Source organism: Vombatus ursinus, unplaced genomic scaffold (genome assembly GCF_900497805.2).
Source record: "Vombatus ursinus unplaced genomic scaffold, bare-nosed wombat genome assembly UNPS02014812.1, whole genome shotgun sequence".
Classification (NCBI taxonomy): Eukaryota; Metazoa; Chordata; class Mammalia; order Diprotodontia; family Vombatidae; genus Vombatus; species Vombatus ursinus.
Window position 1 is genome coordinate 70,736,056 of NW_020954590.1, and position 10,206 is coordinate 70,746,261.

Below are 10,206 nucleotides of genomic sequence, written 5' to 3' on the forward strand. Positions count from 1 at the left end.
GGAAAACTAGGAGAGAAGGTGGTTTGGACAGTTGAAACAATGAAAGAAGAACTGAAATATAATGTAATAACAAGTCATGCATAGTTCGGGGTCTCCTGCCTTTACCTGAACTATTATAGTAGCTTTCAAACTGGCATCCCTAACAAGTTTTTCCCCATTCTAATCTATTCACCACGAGGCTGCCAAGAGTTTTTTTTTCTTCCAACTAATCTTTCTTGTCAGGATTTCGGGTGTTATTAAGCCTTCTTCTGTACTGTCTTGGTAGTTCAGAGCTGGCTGTTGTACTTGGCAATGATGAGGCTGACCTTGAATCCATCTGAGATGTGTCTTCAAATGATGAATGGTTTTCCAAAATGCTGCTGATTACTTCCCCTAAAGGGTTGCTCCACAGGTTCATGGTCACACCTCAGACATGTGGGCAATCAGATCCACTGGGCCTCATATTTGCAGTAGATATGACCTTCTTTAAGGATGAGTTTATCAATATGATCTTCTCCATAAATAACAATTACCACTCTATTTTCTGAGGCAATCAGTTTCTTAAAGCCTGAAAGTAGCTTCACTAGTGTTTTCTTGGTTTCAGGATTGTGGGAGATCACTGTGGCATAATTTCTGGAAGCTTGGGCAAGCTTGCATAGGTCACCACACTTTTGTTTTAGATAGCACAGAATGGTACCTTTGGGCATAATGCCACCTCAGGGGATATTGCCAATGTTGTGCTGAGGTTTATTATCACAATACACAAACTGGCCAATAGAAAGGCTTTTAGCATCAGTGAACATTTACTTCCTTTTCTTAAACCAGTAAGGATATTGGGAAACTACTTTCACAAGAGGCATCTCTTAGCCTTGATCACAGGTTATGGTTTTCAAAATACCCTTGATGTGGCCATGCCTTCTGGTGAAGTCAACAGCATGAAGCTAGGTGAGTTGCCTCCCTATGCTTTAACATAGGTGCAGAAGGGAGAGCAGAGCCTGTGCCCTTCCTCTGACCACAGATCAACCAACCCATTGTGCAGAGTCTGATTCTGGAATTACTAATATGAACCTAAGGTAATCTTTCTTCAGCACAGTTTTGACTGTGTCATCTCCATATTGCAGGGTCTCCATATCACCTCCAAGATGAAATATATACTCCTATTTGGCATTAAACCTCTTCATAACCCGACTTTCTCCTATATTTCCAGTCTTATACTTTACTGTCATCAACTCACTATAAAATCCATCTACATCAGCTTATTTAGGGTTTATTGAATAAAATATTTCATATAATGTCCACAGGCCTTTGTATTAACTGTCCTCCATGCCTGAAATATGTGTCCCCTCACCTGTGCTTCTTGGTTTTCCTAGCATCTTTCAAGACATAGCTCAATCTTATCTTCTGCAGGAGATCTTTCTTGGCCTCTAAATACATTAGTGCCTTCACCTCTGAGATTACTTTCCATTTCCTCTAAATGTATCTTGTATATACCTAGTTATTTTTTTATCTGAGTACCCTTTTACAGTATGAGCTCCTTGAGGGAAGGATGTTTTTTACTTCCTTATAACCCCATAATTTAGTACATCATCTGGCCCTAAGAATAAATGCATGTTGGTTGATTGACCATAAAAGTTTGTAGTTAAAAAAATAACCAATAAATTCCAGAGTGTTTTGTTTTTAAGATTTAATATCTTTCCTTCGTCAGATACCTCATAAAATGGAACCTTAGTGCCCTCACGAATGTATATCTCCCAGCATGTATCTTTTCTATATGCATATCATCTAATCTAGCTTATTTTCCCCATATTCCTCCATATTTGTTTACTTTAGTGTTATTTCTAACTGTGATGTAAGGGTCCAAGTTTAGTGGTTCTGGCTTCTCCATTATTGATGTAGAAAACCATTTATTAAAATATTTTTTGAAAATATTTTTCTTCTTTGTTTAAGGTCCTGCTTTCATTTTCATTCTCAAATATCCTGGAAGTTACTTTGCTTGATTTGATATCTTGCCAATATTTTTTTGAAATGGTTTAACTCTCTATTCCTTCTCTGTGTTTTATGAAATTACATCATCCATAGTAGACCATCATCCTTTTTCATAAGGTTTTACATATGAGTTTATATTATGAACCAGTGTCGCCTTTGGCCCACATCTTTTAAGATTTGGCAAGTAAGTGAAATGCTTGCAGACTAAGAGTCTTTTAGTCTTTTTGTGACTACTAATTTGCATTGGTTAAATCTTATGATGAAATTTTTATATTAGATGTTTAAATTATTTCTATTCTATTTCACATTGTTGATTTCTAGTAACTTATTTAAATGATTTAAATACATCATATCTTTTCCTCATTCTTTTTTTTTAATCTATTTCTGCTTTTAGTTATGATGATGGTCTTACTGTGCACAGACACTTGACTAAGGAATAAATCTCACATCTAGAGTAAATCTCAGGTACTCTACCATTTTTTTTTTCATTCTTTTTTTCCCAATTGAATCAGAATGAATTAGTTTTGTCCTCAAATGAGAGTCACTGCATGACCCAGGTTTGATGTCTTTCCAGCCTGGGAGAAGCTGCCAGTGCTTGTCCTCTACTTGCAGCACCTCCAAGGGCCCAAGGCCATCTTTATGCCATAATGATTTATTAGAGTAGAATTTGAATGGGGGGGGGAGGCAGGATCTGTAACAAATAGATTTCAATAAATTCTATCATCAACTCAGTGCCCGCAAGGAATCCAGGATGAAGGACACTTTAGCAACTCCCAACAAATGGGGCATATCATCAAAATATTAGAGATCATATTCATAAAGTTATTAAAAACAGAATAGATTCCATTTGGAAATGAGATGATGAAGTTGAAAAAATAGGATTTAATGCAAAGCAAATTATCTGAGCTCAATTCAAAGGGAACAAGTCATAAGTAATACCAACACTTTTGACATCACCAATTTAACCAAGGAGAAAAAAGGGAAAATATATAAATAAATCTGCCTTTCAACCATTTACAAGTAATAAGTAGATTTTGAATCCTTACTTTTTTTTTAAGGAAAAATAGTTTTCTTATTTTCCTAGTCAGAGGATGTTTACGACTATTGAGTTTTGAGTGTAGTATTTTCTCATCCTCTTTCCTATGTCATCAGACAGAGCTTTTGCCTGATTGTAGGTGGTAGAAAATGTCCCTTTGTGATTTGTAAATTAGCAAATAAGCCTGTTTTCCATTTCAAGAGTTATAATCAGAAGCAACAAAACCCACTGGATTAACACTAACCTAGTGTGTTGTTTCAGACAAAAGAGTTCCACGGAATGCTCATCCTGCTTTTCCCACATTCGGTAAAAAGCTAGTATTATGTGCTATTGGAATAGAATTATATCAAAAGAGATGTGTTTGCACTTTGTGTAACATCCCAGGTTTGTCCTGTCTCAACAATGAGATTTTTATCCACCATGACAACTTCTTCTGAGGACAAGAATTATGTGATTTAAATGCAATGCAGCAAATAATGCTGTTCAGCAGCAGGATTAGAGAATGGCTTTCCCTGAGCATTGCCTGTGTAGCAAATGGGAATTTTATTGAGCACAGTGACATGGTCTAGAGAGATAAGGGTAGGGTTATTGAGCAGATGCTGTAAATATAGTGCTAGAACAAGGCAGAGTAGATTTCATTTAGATTAATAATAAATAAATAAATAGACAACTTACCAAGTTTCCCTGTGTACTTGTCATTCTTGTATAGGGCCAGAAATTTAAGAGATTCCCAGAAGCTTTGAGTTTCATAATAAATAATTTTACTCTGCTTCTTAATTCAATATTTGACTTTACCCGGCTTAACTCTCAAATATGAATCAGAAATATGATTAATAGTTTCAAAGTGCATTTTGCTGCCTTTCTCAAGTCAGAATAGTGACTGTTACTATGGAATCTTTGTTTTATGAATGAATGCATGAATGTCACACAACTATTTAGGCGTTAAGGTGGGACTACGATAATCTAACAGAATCTCTTAGGTTATCTTTGTGAATAAGATAGAGGAAAAATGGATTTAGATGACGGTATTTTCAAGTGGATTCAGAAATGTTTGAATGGGTGAATCCAAATAGTGATCATGGGTTAAAATCAGTTTGGAAGATTTATAATGGACTATACCAGCTGTCTCTCCTTACCCTATACTCTTTGGCATAGTGATCATTGACATAGATATAGGTATATGTGGCATATTGTTAGTCAAATTTGCAGATTTCCCAATGATAGGAGGGATAGTTAATATATTGGACTTGGGTTCTATTCATGGCTTCTTAAACTTTATCCACTCTGACCCCTTAGGTGGTTATTAAACTGCAGGTCATAACCCACATGGGGTCATGACCCACAGTTTAAGAAGTGCCACAATATTAATTTCAATAGAATGAAAGATATTTTTAAAAATGATACAAACAAGAAGAAATTTAACATTGATAAATATGAGTTCTATAATTGGAGCTTTACAAGTATGGGAATGAGAAAGATACAGTTAGAAAACAATTTGTATGGAAACAATCTGGAGGATTTTATTGAACTGAGAGGTCAATATGAGTGAAGCATAATGCCCCACCTCCCAAAAAAAAAGAGAGCTTAGGCTGTATTGATAGAGATATGGTATTGAGAACATGTAAGGTAATAGTTCAACTGTACTCTTCCCTAGTCATGTCATACCCAGAGTATTGTGTTCACTTCAGGTCACCCCATCTTTCAAAAGGCATTGATAGGCTGAAGGAAATATTGAAGAGAGAAATAAAATTGATGAGATACCTTCAGACTCTGCTGTATAAAGATAAGTGGAAGGACTTAGGATAGTTACCCAATATAGCCAAAAGACCAGTGTTCAAATTCAATTTCTCTTCCCTACAGGTTGTAAAACCACTTAATTCCCTTCTTTGAGCCTCATGTTCTTCATCTATGAGATGATAGGTTTAGACTGATTCATCTCTAAGGTCTTTTGTACCTCTAAAGCCTGTGATCCATGAATATCCTTAAACATTCTTTTATCCACTTACCCATTTGTATCCATTTTCAGTAATCTAGCAAACCACATATTAGTGTTCTCATAGACTCCATACTTCACATCACCTTCAGTTTCAATGATGATGCAGCAGTCCTCTTTCTGATTAGTGTCACAGTGTGGGCAAAGCAGTGGACCAAAGCCAAAACGAGAAGCAGGGGTTAAGTGCTGTTACTTGGAAGGTTATAAACGTGCATTAATGATCCAATAGTACTGATGACAGTGAACAGTCAAGAGGAGAGAAGAAATGAAGGGACCAGCTAATCAGCTTCTTCAGCCGTATCATCCATCGACTTTGTGTGGCCCTAGGTAATATAAGTCTGCTATTGGTATTGCTTTTCAGTCATTTGCTTTTTTGGCCTCGTTTTATTCTCTGCTCCAGTTAGTTTATAAAAGCAATAAGAAAAGTCCTGACTTTGCCTTGGTCCCAAGTGCAACTTCTGTGGGACCTAATTAATATATTGAACAACTTTTGCTTTTCCTGTATTGGGATATTTTGGTCTCAAGGAATGAAAGGAGCCCAAAGAATTTGAATCTTGCCCTTCAAAATTTAGATGTCTTGTAATGTAGAAATCAATACCATTAGATATATAGGCATGAGACGTGGTTTGTGTCCCAGCATTACTACTTTTTACCTGTAGTACCTTAGGCAAGTCTTTCTGAGCTTCAATTTCTCCATCTGCAAAATGAAGATAACAGTAGGCACACAATCTACTTCAAAGAGTTTTACTCTAGAAAGTCCTTTGCAAAACTTAATTTGCTATAGGAACATAAGTTGGTGGTGGTGCAGTCAATAGAGTATCTTGTCTGGAGTCAGGAAGACATGAGTTCAAACCTGGCTTCAGGCACTTATTGGCTGTATGACTCTGGGTAAGTCACTTAACCTCTAATTGTTTTGGTTTTCTCAGCTGTAAAATAGTGATAATAATAGCACCTACCTCCAAGAGTTGTTGAAAGGAAAAAATGAAATAATAATTTTAAAGCACTTAGCACAGTGCATGGCAAATAGCCCTATGTATAAGTGTTTGCTATTATTATTATTAACAACAGAACTGATTCACTGGTGAAAAAAATCTGGAAGTCTACACAAACTTCTCAATGAGTTCTCAATTTAATTCACTAAACATTTGTTAAATTTATTCTATGTGCAAAGAACTGCATTTTCTTTGGGTATACCCCTCCGCCTTCTAATCAATGAGGCTTATATGCATCCCAAGACTTACCTAAATCAGGGAAGATCATGGTGACTCTCTCAAACAGTTGGGATTCAAAGAAAATGCTGTTTAATTTTCTCAAGTTATTTTTCACCCCCATATTCATAATTGTCTCCTAATTGAAACAAAATGTGCTAGGTATATGTAGCACTAGGTAGCCGTATAGTTGATTCACTTTCTGATAACACCTCATTCAACGCTCTTTCTCTAGTGAAATGTTCCAACTTAATTCATTGCTGAAAGACAGAAAGAGAGGGAATCATTGTGTGTATATAATCTTCTCCAGGAGGAAAAAAGAAGGCTAAGGGGCATATGACTTGAGACTCTACACACACATACACACATACCGATTTCCAACTCAAGAAAGATTTTCTAAGTATGTTCTAGGTTAAGGCTATGATAGTCTATGAGGATACAGAAACAAACAAAACAAGTCTTTGCTTTTGAGGGAGCTTAAATTGTCATAAGAGAACATGAGAGAGCATTTTTATTTCTCCTTAACTCTTTTCTCCACCTGTATATGGTGAATGGTGGAGAGCCATATTGAATTACTTTGTTCAGTGAAGATTTGTGGCTTTTTGTTTTCTAAATGATACTTGTTTTTTGTAAACCAATTCCTTTTATCAAGAGCTAGGAGCCAGCAGTGTTGATCCACACATTCAAAGGTGACTTTGGAGGGGATTCAGTGAGGCAAATAAATCTTTGCAACTTCCAGCCATTTGCAGGGGATTTAAAAGTCATCTGGGAACAGCTAATACTTAGAATCAATCAGTGATTCTTTTTTTCCAAAGCTGTTCCTGGGGCATTGTAGACCTTTTGTTAAGTCTAATCAAGCTTAAGATTCATGTGATGAAGAAAAAGCACGTGTTTTATATTATTACTATGTATTGAAAAGGGACCCAGGTTTAGCCCTCCTTTGTGACATAGATCTGATTTCCAAAATCAAGGAAGGTAGTAAGTCCTGATAAGAGGAAAGCCATATATTTAGTTGTCTTTTTTTTTTTTTATCAATCTAGTTTTACACTTTCCAGATGTTAAATGTACTGTACTTCTTTATCTGTAGGACAAAAACTGGTTTGCAGGAAAATACAGTAAAAATTCCCAGCAAACAGAAAGTTCATTATTATATGTATGTTTTCCCTTCTTTTTGCTAACTCAGTTGCTGGCAAAGCTCTAGAGACAACTGTATTATTTGCCAGATTAGCTAATTACCTATAATGATTAAGGGTTATTTATAGTGTTTCATTTTCCAAAATGTGTCATATATATGTCATTTGATCCTTATAACAACTTTGTGAGATCAATTATATAAATAATATCTTCATTTCACACATGAGAGAACTGAAGATCAGAGACTCTAGATGACTTACCCAAGGTCACTAAGAGCAGCTAGTGAGTGTCAGACCAGAGACTTACTCCCATTAAAAAAAATCATTTTATCATGAAAGATAGTAGTCAAAGTATAAGAAACTAGGTGTGTGGTCTTACAAACATTCATGTCAATTTATATTATATACAAAAGAGAAAGAGAGTGAGACATGGAATCAGTAAGTGAGATTTTTAATCCTTGCCCTACAATGTAATGGCTACATGAGTGTGATCATGTCAGTTAACTTATCTGAGCATGTTTCCTCATCGGTAAAATGGGAATTATAATACATACTCTTTATCTCACAGAATGGTTCTGAAGGACAAATGAGATAATATATGCACTTAACTTGGACTTAACTTGAGCTGGAGAAAGAAATGGCAAACCACTCCAGTATCTTTGCCACGATAATCCCAAAAGGGGTCAGAAGGAGTCAGACATGAGTGAGAAATGACTGAACAACAAGAACAAAATCTTTCTTGGAGAGGGAAGATGTATTGAGATGGTTTGTGTTGAGAGGTGGCCTGAGTCATTCCACTGACTGACTCGATCTACCACTTTTATGCTTACACAAAGCCAGGCACAAACTCAAAACATGCACCCAGGCTAACAGTTGAGAAATGATGAGTCAATGATCTGAATAATATGAACCCTGAACATTTCTATGTCCACCATCTTGACATTTCATATAAAATTATTGTTTTGGATAAAAAAATGCAGACCCCTTTTTCTGTATCATTTTATGTCAAAACTTCCAAACTTTTTCTTCCTTCCTTCTTTTCTTTCTTCCTTCTTTCTTTGTTTCTTTCTTTTTTCCTTCCTTTCTTTCTTTCCTTCTTTCTTTTCTTTTTTTGTTTGTTTCTGTTTTTTGTTTTGCTTAGGCAATGGGGGTTAAGTGACTTGCTCAGGATCACGAAGCTAGTAAGTGTCAATTGCCTGAGGCTGGATTTCAACTCAGGTCCTCCTGACTCCAAGGCCAGAGCTCTATCTACTGCACCAACTAGCTGCCCCCTTTCTTTCTTTTCATTATAGTCTTCTGCTCACATATGTAGTGTGTTTAAACCTATGGGTAGACTCTGTACTCAAAAATTTGGTTTTAAATGCACAAAATAAAATACCTAGTATTACAAAGCAAGTTGAACAAATATAATTATTTAAAAAAAGATAAACTAAGTTCACAATTAAGAACTGTTTTATGGCCATCAACATCTATGAGTGTGTATGAGCAAATGGACATGCACACAAAAGTGAGGTAGGGCTAGAAAGTAATAAAACACCTTTATAAACAAGCAAAGTAGAATTTATGTATGTTGCCCATCAGTGTAGCCACCTTTGGAAACCATGTTTTTATCGCAATAATGCTGTCAATGTTTAGAAAATATGCAAAGCTCCTCATTTAAATATGTCTTTATAACCTGTACATCACCCATAAGCAAAGTAATACCATCATGTTAATAACCCTGCCTAGTATTCTTTAAGAGAAAAAAATAAATAATTTAAAACAAAAACAATTGTCCAGTTAGTTTACTTATTACATTTACTACTCTTAGCTCTGAATGACTTTTGTCCACTTCCAAAGATGAAAAATACAGTCTTCAAAAATGAAAACTTGTCACTACTGAACATTTCTAAAAGCAGGGAATTAGGTTCAAAAGGAATAAAAAAGTGTTTTGGACAGTGGTAGCATCTTTGGAACAAATGCACAGTTTCGAGGAGACTGATATTAAGGCAATAACACTCATAAGGATATGTAGCAATTCTGATATGCTTGTTAAAAATCAATCTCATCTTCTCACAATATATACATATATACATATATTTAGAGACATATATGTAGACATATATGTAGATATCCTTATACACACATAATTTTCCTTTCTCTTATTTTATGTGTCTAGGTCAAGTCGTTCTCTTTAATTTTATTGATTTATTTATTAAATAAATTTAAGGTTTATTTAATAACTAAATATTAATTAATAATTAAATTAATTGACAATCAAATTAATTGATTTAATCATTTGTTTTCTTTTTAATGGCTTACCTAGTTTGTTTTCAAAATTTTCTTTATAGGGATTCCTCTTCAGTGGTCAAAGGGTCTGTAACTTTTACTACACTCCCTAATTGGATACTTGTATAAGCATTCATCAACAGAGAATGAAGGAACATAGGTTGCAGGCCATTTTAGAAAAGGTCATGCTCCATTCTGGTCAACTATATTTGTGCTGATTAACCTCTATAATTTCCCATTTTAAATGTAGAACTAAAGTGCTTTTATAATCACATTTTGATGGAGTTTGTGTTTATACATGACATTTGACTGAAAGCAAAATTAACCTTTCATTAGCAGTAGAACTTGAAGTGATTATTCTGAGTAGGATCTACAGATACACTTACAAATAACTGGCCTTTTCATGCTGTAGAATTGTCTTGTAACTGTAAATGATTTTCTAAATTAAAAAAAAAACAAGCAAAAAAAAAAAACAAACCAAAAACCAAAATAAAACCCAGCCTCGTCTTTCATTTGTTCAAGAATAAAAATTCAAATCATCTTGGAAGTTAGAAGACCATAAACATTTGTCAATATTTTTTTACTTTTTGTGACGTATTTCAT

At 35.0% G+C, this 10,206-nt stretch overlaps 1 pseudogene; it reads right to left on the reverse strand.

Moving 5' to 3' along the window:
- Nucleotides 1-422: 422 nt before the first annotated feature.
- LOC114053985 lies at nt 423-1,109 on the reverse strand (annotated as a pseudogene).
- Between the last annotated feature and the right edge of the window lie 9,097 nt (nt 1,110-10,206).